At 42.7% G+C, this 14,808-nt stretch overlaps 1 non-coding gene across 1 annotated transcript; it reads left to right on the forward strand.

Annotated features, from left to right (window-relative positions):
• The first annotated feature begins 11,586 nt into the window (after window positions 1-11,586).
• Window positions 11,587-11,669, forward strand: TRNAL-UAA (transfer RNA leucine (anticodon UAA)). The gene has a single exon. It is a non-coding gene; the product is annotated as a tRNA-Leu (tRNA).
• Window positions 11,670-14,808: the final 3,139 nt, after the last annotated feature.

Below are 14,808 nucleotides of genomic sequence, written 5' to 3' on the forward strand. Positions count from 1 at the left end.
TTATCCCAGCACCATTTATTGAATACAGAATCCTTTCCCCACTGCTTGTTTTTGTCAGCTTTGTCAAAGATCTGGTAGTTGTAGGTGTACAGCCTTATTTCTGGGCTCTCTATTCTGTTCCATTGGTCTATGTTTGTTTTTGTACAAGTATCACACTGTTTTGGTTACTGTAGCCCTATAGATAGTTTGAAGTTGGGTAGTGTGACATCTTCAGCTTTGTTCTTTATGCTTAGGGTTGCCTTGGCTATTTGGGCTCTTTTTTGGTTCCATATGAATTTTAAAATAGTTTTTTTCTTGTTCTATGGAATATATCATTGGTAATTTGATAGGAATAGTATTGAACCTGTAAATTGCTTGGGGCTGTATGGCCATTTTTAATGATATTGATTCTTCTTACCCATGAGCATGGAATATTTTTCCATTTGTTCACATCATCCCTGATTTCTTTGAGCAGTGTTCCATAGTTCTCATTGTAGAGATCTTTCAGTTCCTGGTTAGCTATATTCCTAGGCATTTTATTCTTTTTGTGGCAATCGTGAATGGGATTGCATTCCTGATTTGGCTCTCAGCTTGATTGTTCGTGTATAGGAATGCTACTGATTTTTGTACTTTGATTTTGTATTCTGAGACTTCACTGAAGTTGATAATCAGTTTAAAGAGCTTTTGTCCTGAGACTGGGGTTTTCTAGATATAGAATCATGTTATCTGCAAACAGGTATAGTTTGACTTCCTCCCTTCTTATTTGGATGTCCTCTATTTCTTTCTCTTTCCTGATTGCTCTGGCCATAACCTCCAACACTATGTTTAATAGGAGTGGTGAGAGAGGAGGACATCCTTGTCTTGTGCTAGTTTTCAAGAAGAATACTTCCAGCTTTTGCCCATTCAGTATGATGTTGGATGTGGGTTTGTCACAGGTGACTCTTAATATTTTGTGGTATGTTCTTTCAATACCTAGTTTGTTGAGAGTTTTTAACATAAAGGGGTGTTGAATTTTATTGAAAGCCTTTTCTGCAAATATGGTATAATTATGTGGTTTTGTCTTTAGTTTTATTTATGCAATGAATCACATTTATTGATTTGTGTATGTTGAATCAGTTTTGCATCCCAGAGATACAGCCTACTTGTTGGTAGTGGAGAAGTTTTTTGATGTGCTGCTGGATTTGAGTTGCCAGTATTTTGTTGAGGATTTTTACATCGATGGTAATCAAGGATATTGGCTTGAAGTTTTCTTTTTCTGTTGTGTCTCTGCCAGCTTTTGGTATTAGGATGGTGCTGGCCTCATAGAGTGAGTTGGGGAGGAGTCCTTCCTCCTCAATTTTTCAGAATTGTTTGCATAGGAATGGTACCAGCTCTTCTTGGTACATCTGGTAGAATTTGGCTATGAATCTGTCTGGTCCTTGGCTTTTTTGGATTGGTAGGCTATTTATTACTGATTCAATTTCAGTGCTCATTATTGGTCTGTTGAGGGATTCAATTTCTTCCTGGTTGAATCTTGGGAGGGTGTATATGTCCAGGAGTTTATCCATTTCTTCTAGATTTTCCAGTTTGAGTCCAGAGAGGTGTTCATAATATTCTGTGATGGTTATATGTATTTCTGTGGGGTCAATGGTAATCTCCCCTTTGTCATTTCTACTTGTGTTTATTTGGATCATCTCTCTTTTCTCTTTATTATTCTACCTAGCAGGCTGACCATTTTATTTTTTTTTTTTCAAAAAAAATAAAAACAACTCCTGGATTCGTTGATCCTTTTAATGGTTTTTTGTGTGACTCCTTCAGTTCAGTTCTGATTTTAGTTATTTCTTGTCTTCTACAAGTTTTGGGATTGGTTTCCTCTTGGTTCTCTAGTTCTTTTCGTTGTAATGTTAGGTTGTTAAATTGAGATCTTTCTGATGTGAGTGTTTGGTGCTGCAAATTTTCCTCTTAACACTGAATTAGCTGTGTTCCTGAGATTCTGGTGTGTTGTGTCTGTGTTCTTATGAGTCTCAAAAAGCTTCTTGATTTCTGCCTTAATTTCATTATTTACCAAGAAGTCATTCAGGAGCAAATTATTCAATTTCCATATAAATGTATGGTTTTAAGCATGCTTTTTAGTCTTGAATTCCATTTTTATAGCACTGTGGTGCTGTGGTTGTTATGATTTCAGTTATTCTGCATTTGCTGAGTAGTGTTTTATGTTCAGTCATGTGGTTGATTTTAGAGTATTGCCATGTGGCAATGAGAAGAATGTATATTCTGTTGTTTTGGGGTGGAAAGTTCTGTAGATGTCTGTCAGGTCCATTTGATCCAGTGCTGAGTTTAGGTCCTGAATATCTTCGTTAATTTTCTGTCTCAATATCTGTCTAATATTGTCAGTGGGGTGTTAAAGTCTCCCATTAGTATTGTGTGGGAGCCTAAGTCTCTTTGAAAGTCTCTAAGAACTTGCTTTATGAATCTGGGTGCTCCTGTGTTGGGTGCATATTTAGGATAGTTAGGTCTTTTTGTTAAATTAAACCCTTTGCCATTATGTAATGTCCTTCTTTTTTCTTTTGTTTTTTTTGTTGGTTTAAAGTCTGTTTTGTCTGAAATTCAGATTGAAATGTCTACTTCTCTCTGTTTTCCATTTTCTTGGTAGATTTTTCTCCATCCCTTTATTTTGAGCCTATGTATGTCACTGCATGTGAGATGAGTGTCTTGAAGACAGCATACCATTGGGTCTTGCTTCGTTATCCAGCTTGCCACTCTGTGCAATCAGCATTTAGCCCATTTACATTCAAGGTTAGTGTTGAAATATGTGGATTTGATTCTGTCATCATTATGTTAGCTGGTTATTATGCAGACTTGTGTGGTTGGTTTATAGTGTCACTGGTCTGTGTACCTCAGTGTGTTTTTGTGGTGGCTGGTAATGGTCTTTCCTTTCCATGTTTAGTGCTTCCTTCAGGAGCCCTTGTAAGGCAGGTCTAGTGGTAACAAATTCTTTGGCACTTGCTTATTTGAAAAGGATCTTATTTCTCCTCTTCTTATGAAGCTTAGTTTGGTCACATAGGAAATTATTGGTTGGAATTTCTTTAAGAATCTTGAATATTGGCCCCCAACCTCTTCTGGCTTACAGGGTTTCTGCTAAGAAGTTCACTGTTAGTCTGATGGGCTTCCCTTTGTAGGTGTCCTGACCTCTCTCTAGCTGCCTTTAACATATTTTCTTTCATTTCATCCTTAGAGACTCTGATGGTTATGTGTCTTGAAGGTGATCTTCTTGTGAAGTATCTTACTGGGGTTCTCTTCATTTCCTGAATTTGAATATTGACCTCTCTATATAAGTTGGGGAATTTCTCATGAATGACATCCTGAAATATGTTTTCCAGCTTGCTTCCATTCTCCTCGTCTCTTTCCGAGACACCAATAAGTCATAGATTTGATCTCTTTACATAATCCCATATTTCTCAGAGGTTTTGTTCATTCCTTTTCCTTCTTTTTTATCTTTTCTTGTCTGACTGTCTTATTTCAGAAAGCTATTCATTGAGCTCTGAGATTCTTTCCACAGCTTGGTCTATTCTGCTTTGAATACTTGTGATTGCATTATGAAATTATTGTAGTGTGTTTTTTAGCTCTATCAGGTTGGCTACATTGTTTTCTATACTGGCTATTTTGTCTGTCAGTTCCTGCATTGTTTCATCATGATTCTTAGTATACTTGGATTGGTTTCCAACGTACTCCTTCATCTCAATGATCTTCATTCCTATCTGTATTCTGAAATCGATTTCTGTCATTTCAGCCATCTCAGCCTGGTTCAGAGCCCTTCCTGGTGATGTAGTGATGTTGTTTAGAGGAATGAAAGCAGTCTGGCTTTTTGAGTTGTCACTGGTTCTTTCTCATCTTGCTAGGCTAATGTTCCTTCAATTTTTGAAGCTGCTGTTCTTTGGATGGGCTTTTTTCCTTTTATCTTAGTTGATGCTCTTAATGATTTTATTGTGGAGGAAGGTGGGTTCAGCCAACTGGCTTCATTTCTGGAAGATTTTAGGGGGCCAAAACTCAGCTTCCAACTCCTGGACTGTATGCTCTAACTCTAGGGGCCTTGTATCAGTCTCAACTTTGTTCTCTGTCTCCTCGAGGTTAGGAATCCACTGTGCTGGGGGGCTGATATGCTCCCAGGTGGCTGGTCACTACACTCCAGTTGGTGGTGTCACCCAAAGTGTTTTCAGTGTGGTGACAGCAGGATTGTCCTCGTTCTCACATGCCAGCAGCAGTAGCAGCATGGTGAGGTGCATGCTTCTTGGCTGCAGCAGGGTGCTAGTGGATGCCAGGGTGCCTGCCTCCCTGTGCACATTCACAGCTGCAGTGGAGGCAGCATGGCTTAAGGAGGAGGAAGGCCCCACTGGCAACTGTACATGCAGTTGTGCTGGTGGTGGTGTTAGCATGGGGTTGGGGTGCTGATTAGCACAGGTCTGAGTGTGCCATCTGTGCACGTTCATGCAAGTGGGGATGGCTGGGGAGGGTCTGCTGTTCTCTGTGCCTACTTTCACTCTAGTGGCAGTGTTGATGCAGGGGCAGGGCATTGGCAGGGATAGGGCTAGTGGGCTCTATGCCCACCAAGGCTCTGACTGCAATGGCAGTATGGCAGGGGAGGGAGGCTGGTAGAGTCAAATGCACTCCTGCCAGCAGCAGTGGTGAAGCAGGGTGCATGTGTACACACATGGTGGTGGGGCAAGGAAAGCAAAATCTGCTCGTGCACATAGGTGCTGACAAAGCAATGTGGGGGGTGGCCATGGGCCCGGGGGAAAGTACAGTGCAGGGAAGGAGTGGGTAGACTGATGTGTGGCCATGGAGACCACCCCACTGCAGTTCTCCACTAGTCAGGCATGGTCCACCAGTGCAAAAGCTATAGTGTGGGCCCCCAGGGCACCCGAGGCTGCCCTGCAAGCAGACATTGCCAGGTTGGGGTTCCAGAAGGGACCAGAAGACCAAGGATTATTCAGGTCAGACCAGTCCAGTCTAATGGGCAAGACCACCCTGCAGAGTTCAAGTCTGACAGTTCCCCTAGGACTGAAGTCTCCTGTGGGAGCTAGTGGGGCCTAGAGAGATGGCTATCCCTGGCTGTGCTCCACCACAGATGCTCCCTCACCAAACACTCTGGGCTGCGCATCAACTGGCTGCCCCTACCACTTCTCTAAGCAGCTCTCCTTGCCAACTCAGGTGTCCGTGGTGGTTGAGGGGTCTCTACCTGCTGGGATTCCAGAGGCTGTGACAAAAGCAGGTTGCTCCTTACCAGTTCAGCTCACCCATTACCCCAGAGTTGCTGGGGGCCAGAAACGAGCCCTGATGCTTGGTAGCCTCATGCAGGGTTCCCAGCTTCCTCCCCCTTCAGCCCAGCTTCTGTGTCTTCCCTGCATCCATTCTTGGTGCCTTCCCTCTGAAGGTCTATTAGGAGCGTGCCAGTTATCCTGGTTCCTCCATTCCTCTGTGGTAGCTGTTCCACCTGGTTGTGTCTAGTTGGTCCTTGTTAAAGATTTGTAGAAGCATTATGACCAAGGACAAATAATTTCCTAACCTCCTCAGACCCTCGCTGCCACCTAGGTGTCTTCAGTCATTGGTTAACCCTTAGTCTCAACTCTCTCCTCCTCCCTTTGCCCTTAACATAAAAAGAGCCTGAAATTTGTAATGACTTAAGATGGTATTTTGGAACGCCAGTTCACCATCTTCTCAGTTTTGCCGGCTTTCTGAATAAACCTGCTTTTCTTCCCATCAACCCTCATTTCTTGTGTCTGGCTTAAGTGGCAAACCTGGGTTCTGTTTCAATGCCAGACAACCAGCGGAGATATTTTACATGCATATTTCACTTAATTCTCACAACATTTCTCTCAGGTAGGAATTCTTATTCCCACTTTACAGATGAGACTTGAGGAAATTGGTAAGTTGTCTATACAGCTACTAAAGAATTATGATTTGAACTAGCTCTACTGACTTGACAGTTTAAACAATACATTTACATTACTATGCACTGCTGCCTTTTATTTTATCTATAGTTCAGAAAAATTATTGTTATCATAATGAAAACCCTCTGTTATGGACAAAAAGGCAAATTTATATCCTGCTTACCATGTAGGATATGTGTATACTCTATTTCATAAAAGTTTGAGACAAAAATTTAAATTCTACAAGTAAATAAAGAGAAAATTTTGCCACCAAAAAGAATATATTTCTAATGATAACACAAACTGTAATTTCTATTACAGTAGGGCCCCCTTATTCTTGAGGATACATTCCAAGACCTCCAGCAAATGCCTAAAACTGCAGATAGTACTGAATCTGATATACACTATGATACTTTGATCTGACCACCAGGAGGGTTACTAAGTGACTGACAGGCGAGAAGTATAGACAGAGTGGACATACTGGAAAAGAGATGATTCACGTTCCATGCGTGAGATTTCATCACGCTACTCAGAACGATACTCAATGGGAAACTTACGAATTGTTTGCTTTTGAAATTTTCCATTTAATATTTTCAAACTGCAGTTGACTGTGGGTAACTGAAACTGAGGAAAGTACAACTGCAGCTAATGGGGGAATACTGTATAATGAGTAAGGCCAGGCAGAGCAAGAAGGATATTTCTAGAGTGTAATTTGGAGCTTCCTGAGTTTTGTAAACTCACACTTGTAAGTGCAGCTTATTCTTACTCCTTTAACTTTACAACTGTGTGTGTGGTGGGAAGATAGGATTTATGGGGGGCTTGGAAGAGAGTTAGGCGGGGAAGAGCAGGCATGGGAAAAAGCAGGAGACAGAAAATGGTTTAGCATCTTCAAAAGACAAGGGACCCCAATTTAGTATGATTTTGATTATACCGGTTGTGAATGAGAGGTTTCACATTCTACTTTATTTCTACATTGTTTGGATGTCATACAACGTTTACAACTTGAATCTGTTTCTGTAAAGATGTTTTCATTCTGAAAAGATTAAGAGAGAGAAAGATAAGCGTAGAAGCTACATTTCAGAGGATTCTGGAAAAAAACAGAAAGCAAATGAGTAGGCTTGGAAAGTAAGGGCAATCTATTTAAGAATTTGAAAACAAACGCAAGAAGGAAAGTTGGATGTTAGCAAGGAGGTTAGCAGGATTACTCTTTCTTTTAAAATAGATGTGTAGAAACCCACGGATGCAAAGATGGGAACAATAAACACTGGGGTATTACAATGGGGTGTGAGAGAGTGGGGAAAAGGGTTGCAAGACTATTAGGTATGAAGTTCCCTACTTGAGCAACAGGTTTATTAGAGGCCCTAACCAAAGTATCATGTAATATATCCATGTAACAAACCTACACATGTACCCTCTGAATCTAAAATTTTTCAAAAAAAGAAAGAAAAATTTAAAATATATATGAACAGGCCATGCATGGTGGCTCACGCCTGTAATCCCAGCACTTTGGGAGGCTGAGGCAGTTGGATCACTTGAGGTCAGCCCGGCCAACACGGTGAAACCCAGTCTCCACTAAAAATACAAAAATTAGCTGGGCGTGGTGGTGCACGCCTGTAGTCTCAGCTATTCAGGAGGTTGAGGCAGGAGAATCGCTTGAACCTCAGAGGCAGAGGTTGCAGTGAGCCGAGATCATGCCACTGCAGTCCAGCCTGGGCCACACAGAGAGACTCTGTCTCTAAATAAATAAATAAAATATATATAAACAACTCTGAAAATAATAAAATCAAATAAAATAGATGTAAAGAAACAAAATACATGCTGTGAGCACATCATCAGTGCTAGAGAAACTAACTTTGCCTAGTATTAGTGCTATAGTATTAGTATTAGAATTAGTGTATTATAGTATCAATAGAATATTAATATTAATGTATTAGTGCTCATAGCTGTGTAAAAAATAGCACAACATTTAGCAGCCTAAAGCAACAAATATTCATTATCTCACTTGGTTTCTGAGGGTCATGAAATCAGGGCTTAGCTGGGTGGTTCTGGCTCAGGGTCTCTCCTGAGGTTGCAGTCAAGTTGCTGCCTCTTGTTACAGTCATCAGAAGGCTTGACTGAGGTGGAAGATTCATTTCCAAGCTCACTCATGTGAGACCTCAGGTCCTTGTGGTGGTTACTAGAGGCTTCCGTTCAGAGCCTCCATGTGGGACATCACAGCTGGCATCCTCCAGAGTGAATGATCCAAGACAGGACAACCACAGTGGTAGCAGCAGTGCCTGTTGATGATTTCATCTCCAAGTTTGCAGACCACTTTCATTTTATTCTGTCCATTAGAAATGAGTCACTAGATTCAGCCCGCACTCAAGGGGAGGAAAGGTAGTCTTCCCCTGTTGAAGACAGAAGTATGAAAGCATTTATGGACATATTTTTAAAACCATCGCAGAATGTATGAAGAATATCATGGCTTAACTAAGCACATATACACACTGAAAACTAGTTTAAATAGCGTGGAGCATTCCTCTGTAAGAAGTATGTTAAATGCAGTTTCTTGAACGTGAAGCCATTTCGATGTTACAAAATCTGTCCTAATATTGACATTTACTCTCTAATATTGTCAGTTATAACAAATGCCATGGCACAGTGCTTTTCACATTTTGTTCCAACACTCAAGTGGGTATTTGTCATGCCTTGTAGTTGCCAGCAAGTTTGGCAACTTTTCCTGTGTTTGGGGAATTTCTTCCATTTTCAAGACTGCTTCCTGAGGCAGAAGCCAGAACTTTCTTTCCTATCCACCCTTGCAGCAAGCATCCAGGGATGGAACTTCTGTTCTTCCACACAGACACTTCCATGTACGATGTAGATTTGGAAGATGGCAGCATGGCCCTGAATCCAGTTTCTAGGAAGGATGGAGTAAATGACTCCAATGATGGAATCAGACCTTGGACTCTCTCCATCTTGGGGTTCTGCTTCCCCCTGTGCCGGCTTTATTCTCAGATTGCCTGTTTCTTCCAGTGCTCCTAGTGCCTCATCACCGCACTCCCAGTTTATCATTCTCAGAAGTTTCATTATCAATTGCTTCACTTAAACAAACGAACAAACAAATAGTGGAACAAATAATAGCTATTTTATTATTTCCACAGATTTTGTGAATCAGGAATTGGAAAAGGATACTATGGGGACAAACTGTCTACGCTGCATACATAATAATATGGGGTAATTAACTGGAAGGAATCAGCGGCTGTGGGGAAGGAGTCACTTGATGGCTAGGGGCTGGAATCATCTGAAGGCTCATGCAGTCATATTTATAGCAGTTAATACTGCCTGTTGTTTGAGGGCAGTCACCTGAAACAACTACATGTGGCTACTTGGGCTTCCTCACAGCACGGTGGCTCAGTTCCAAAATCAAGTATCTCAAAAAAACAAAGTGAAGTACAGGTACAGCAACTTTTATGACCTAGCCTCAGAAGTCACACAGTATCACTCCTCCATAGACACAAGCCCCTTTCCAGATTCAATGAATGAGAACACAAACCTCCCCCTCCCCCCACATTCCATCTATTAATGGGAGGGGTGTCAAAATCACATTGGAAGAAAAACATTAGTAATGGGAGATACTGGTATAGTTTTGCTGTGTGGCAGGTTGTATTTTTCCAAAGATGACCAACGATAAACTAACTTGTACCAGGCCCATCCTTAAACAGCAGCCAGAAAATTTTAATACAATTTTGAGGCTTCAGAAGGTGCATTTCTAAGGGATACCCTACGATGCAGCTGTGTTACTCCAAACTGTCTTATACTAGGGGCTTGTTGGAAGCTGAGTCTGGGGTTAACAAAAATATCATTCAAATAGTACTGGTGTGTGAATATGTCCCTACACACCTACTTTACAGGGTTGTTAAGAAATTTTTATTCATTTATTTTAGAAATGGAATCTCACTATGTTGCCCAGGCTGGAGTGCAGTGGTGGCTATTTACAGGCACAATTATGACACACACAGCCTTGAACTCCCAAGCTCAAGCAATCCCCTGGCCTCAGCCTCCCGAGTAGCTGGGACTACAGGAACGCAACACGACGCCCAGCTGAAAATTAAATGAGAAGATATATGTAAAGAGCTTAGAGCAATGCTTGTCACATAGTGACATGTTCTCAATCCATGTTATTATTATCATTTCAGTGCCTTGAAAGCCATTTTTATCAAGACTGTGGCCTCTGACAATTTGGCGCCATACAATGGAGATGGCGGGTGGCGGGTGGCAGGTGGCACTCAGGTGACCCCACGTCATCACCACGTGGCTGCCTCTTGACCCTGGCAGAGTCTAAGTTCCCTTTCTTCTCTCAGCACCGCAGGGCAAGGCCTGAGGAACTGCTCTTGCCTGAGCTCCTGTCGTGTACTTCGGAGGGCCGGGCCTGGCGCTTAGAAGGAGGGGTGCTATTGAGGTCAGGACACAGGAGCAGGCCTCTGACAGCTTACAATGCTGTGTGGCAAAGTGTGAAGGGGGTGATTCTCCCGGTTACTATCCTGAGGCCCTCTCGCAGGGGCAGTTCTCTAAGAGTTGGCGGAAACTCCAAGAACCAGGGCAGCAGACTCGTAACAGCCCGTGTTCCCAGGGATCACAGGAGTTCCAGGAAGAGGCAAGACAGTTCTTACAATGTGACCCAGTAGGAGAGCCATTGGTGAGGTCTTGCACAATGAGGTTAGTGTGTGCAGTCTCCAGGCTGATAGAAGTTCTTGATGAAGAAGTCGCTGCCTGCACCATATGAACAAGGGCGTGGCCGGACAGTCGTGTGGCTGCCAGATCCCAGCTCAGCCACAGGCCCCTACCGCTCCACAACACAGAGCCTGGGCTCTGGGTTCTGTGGTAGATATGAGGTCCTGGGTAGTGGGGAATGGAGTGGAAGTCCTGGGAAAAGGGATAACAGGACAAACTGAATCTCATGTGCACAGAAAGGAAGGACAGCATTGCAAAACAAGGAAGGGGAACAGAAATATCTCATTGCATCGTAGGGTAGCGGGGGCAAAGAGGAGGCCACTGAGCTGCATCCAAGGCTGTGCAGTGGCGATGGTGCCTTCAGCCACCAGGAAGGGCGACTTTGCCACGCTCCCCTGCATGTGGCGTGGCACAGCCGACACGCGCATTTCTACAAAGCCTCCCTCCCGTGTGACTTGGGGCACGTGCGAAGAAGAAAAGCGGCCCCTAGGGGCAGGGGTCCAGGAACTCTGCTGCTGCCCGTGCACCTCATTCCTTGAAACCTACTCTGCTTAGAACAACACAAACTAAACGCCGCCCTGTGGGCCGCGTCCCTGCACCACCAACCAGGCGCCTCCAGAACGCGCTCCCAGGAACCCAGAAGTTTGCTGGTGTGTGTTTGCGGCGCCCGCGCACCTCGAAACTGAAAGCGCAACTGGAGGGCCCGGAGTCTCGCCCCAGCCAAAGGCCCGCGAGCGCCGCTGCCGCAGCCTCCACCCCAACCGAGAGCGCGCCGCTCCGCTGCAGTTGTCTTCACTGCCGCAGCGGGCCGGGGGCAACAGTGAGCCGCGGCGGCGAGAAACCGAGGTACCGGCGTGGCGGCCGCCCCAGCACGGGCTGAGAGAGCCGAGAGAGTGGCGGCGAAAACTCTCTGCGTTCTGGAGGGAGGGTGCGGGCAGGAGGAGGTAGAGGACGCCTTGTAAGCGGAGCAAAAACAACGTTCAACGTCTGCACCAGGATGGCCGAGTGGTTAAGGCGTTGGACTTAAGATCCAATGGACATATGTCCGCGTGGGTTCGAACCCCACTCCTGGTAGTTTCAGGTTTTTATCTTAAATTATTTTATTTTTTAAAAATACGAATCTCACTGAACACATCACGCCTTGGACATTAGAATTTCTACTTCTGGCTGGGAGAAGCGCAACGCTCACACGCAAAGTCCTGCTTCCCACCAAGAGACCGCGCAGGCCGCGGCCCTCAGAGCGCCGCTCACTTCCCCAGCTGCAGGGCGGGAGGCGGCCAGGAGGGGGAGGGCTGTGACCTGGAGGGTATTTTTAAAACTGCCTCTGCAAAAAAGTAAAAAATGCATCTCTCTTTTTTTCCCCTCTCTCTCTCTCTCCCTTCCCCCCCCCCCCCCCCCCCGCCAATGTTAATTTTGTGCACACAACTCTTCTATTAACTCCTAGAAGGCGGAGACTGTATCATCCTAGATGTAAAATGCACTCCAACTTGGGTTCGGCTTAGAATTTTTAAATACAGCGTGGTCAAGTTTTTTTTTTTCTTCTTCCTTTAAAATTGTTTGTTTAATGAGAGCCATCTAAGAATTTTTAAAAGTTGCAAGTACAATGCAAATAACTTTTTTTCCTCTCTTGAATCATTTAAAAGTAAAATACCGAGTGGATGCCCAAGTACTACTATTAAAATCAGGAAATTAACATTGGTGATTTAATACCATCTAATCCTTGGTCCGCAATCAGTCACCAGTTGTCGCAAGAATGTTCTTTATAGCAAAAGCCTCCTCTTCAGAATGATGCGTTGCATTTACTTGTCCTGTCTCCTTCGGCTTCTTCCGTGTGGATCAGCTCCTCAGCCTCTGCTGACTTTCATGATCTTGACACTTCTGCTGACAAGCCAGCCGGTTTGTAGAATGTCCCTTTGTCAGTCTAGGTTTTCTGGTGTTTCCTCCTGATGAGATCCAGGCTCTGTTTATTTAGCAGGACTTCCACAGAAGCCATGCAGTGTTCTCACGGCAGCCTCTCAGGTCGCATGATTTCCGTGTGGCCTGCTTCTCTGCCAGGCTTCTCCTCTATAAAGTTACTGTTTTCCCTTTGTGATTAGTACTGTTTTAGAGGGAAGTGCTTTGAAGCTGTGTAATATCCCGTGCCTTATCAAATTTTCGTTTTATTCAATTATTTATGGAATTATAAGTTATGTACGTATGTACCCATGGTGCCCTATTTTAATTAATGGTTACAATCCATTCATTCATTTTGATGCTCAGAGTGTCTCAGATTGGGACAGTGACAGCCCATTCAAGCTGACTTTTGACCTGTCTGCATTATTCTTTAGCACTTCCTTACTTCCTACTCCAAGATAGTCCAGATTTACCTTGTACTGATCCTTGGTTCCTTTTAGTGGAGAATGGTATCTAGAAACCAAGGTCTCAGTGCTAGGTGTGCTCATTGCTTTTGAGGTGTTGCTACTTCCAGGCCCTCTGGGTAGACAGAATTAAGGAGTGTGTGTGTGTGTGCGTGTGCATATTTATTTGTATATTTATCTATATAAATATATATCTATGTTTATTCATATATCTTTATGTATATCAAGGAGTTTATATATACTTCCAATTCTGATCCAACACTATAGACTTTGTTCTATTTTGTCTCCCCATCCCTGTTTGTAACTCCCTGAATTCCTGCCTCCCCAATGCAGATCTATACATTGCTTAAGCTCACGTAATGGCTTTAGAATTGAATTGTTCAAAAAGGAAAGAGAAAAAGAGTGTCTACATATTTTGGAAATAAACATCCTGCCAGCAACTGAGAACAGGCTCTGAGCCACTCACTATTAGATGCTTGGGATGTGCAGATAAATAACCCGGCCTCTGTCTCAGTGAGCTCAGATAGCAAGAGACAGAGATTTTAATAAGTCACATTTGTAATGAAAAAATATGAATTATGTCCAAGGTGCTAAAGAAGTGGTTTGGGAAGGCCTGACTCTTCCTCAGAGAGCCAGCTTTAGTTGAGAGGTGAAAGAAGAGAAGCAGGGATGAGGGAGGGGCAAGGGGGAGAGGGAGACAGATACAGGTGGGGTAAGCCACGTGGGAGCCATCTGGGGGCACTGTGAAGTATGATGCCCAGGATGCCCTGAAGGATTTGCAACAGAAGGAACCTGACGAGTGTTACATTTGGAAGTATCTGTGTCTACTGATGTAGAGAATCTTGGTCTGTCTTTATAGGCTTGGGATGGGGGGCATGTTGAATTGGTAGAAAATATTTTGGGGGAAAAATTGTTTAATTCTGTTAATAGCCAGTTAGACTGAGCTCAGTCTTTCTCTTCCTCCTTAAAAGCCCAGGATTTTTTCCTTGAAAAGCAGATTTGTTATATTAGATTCTTTATATATTTTCAAAAGTTCTTAAAACATAGCGAATATATTGAAGTTAAATTTGAATCGTTAACTTAGTTTGAATTAAATTTAAATTAGTTTAAATTAAATTTGAATCATTAAATTTGTATACTGCCACTAAGCTTATAATGATTTTCTAATAATTATTTTAACAAAAAGAACTTAAGTCAATCCTTTGAATTATAAATTAACAGTGTGGCTTTATAAACATTCTCTGTGGGTTTGAACTAGTTGTAAGTTATTCAAAATTGTTTATTTTCTATTGGGCTTTTACATAGATCTCTGTAGGAAAAGCTGCTACCAATGTATTTACCTAGTGACACCTACTGGTTAAGTTGAGGCAAATTTTTTGTTAAATTCTGTCTGCCTTGTTCTGACTGTAGAATTCTGATAATTTGCTCCACAGTTACTGTGTTTGGAAGCAGATTCAGGCTATATCTATGTCAGCCAGTAAATTGACTTTCTTTTTTCTCTTTTAATCATTAATGATAAACCTGCCATTGAAAATAATCCTGAATCACTGATACAACTTGCACGAGACATTATTTTCATTGTATCAATAGAAGCTTTATTGCACTGCATCTTCTTTGTTTGTTTCAGTTCATTTTCCAATTCCAAATCTGGCTATGAAGTTGAAGGATAATAGATATCTGGATTAGCCATCAGCTTTAAAACACAGAAGTCATGTCCAATTTGAGAGATCCTGAACAAGTAGCGTTCTTGGTCCTCAGGAGGAAGTTGGAATTTGGAAGCCTTAATTATTTTGCTTGTTTTTCATTTTACTTTCAAATACAATTGCAGCTAGCTAAAGAACAAATTCAATATATGC

The sequence above is a fragment of the Gorilla gorilla genome, chromosome 5, assembly GCF_029281585.2.
Source record: "Gorilla gorilla gorilla isolate KB3781 chromosome 5, NHGRI_mGorGor1-v2.1_pri, whole genome shotgun sequence".
NCBI classification, from domain to species: domain Eukaryota; kingdom Metazoa; phylum Chordata; class Mammalia; order Primates; family Hominidae; genus Gorilla; species Gorilla gorilla.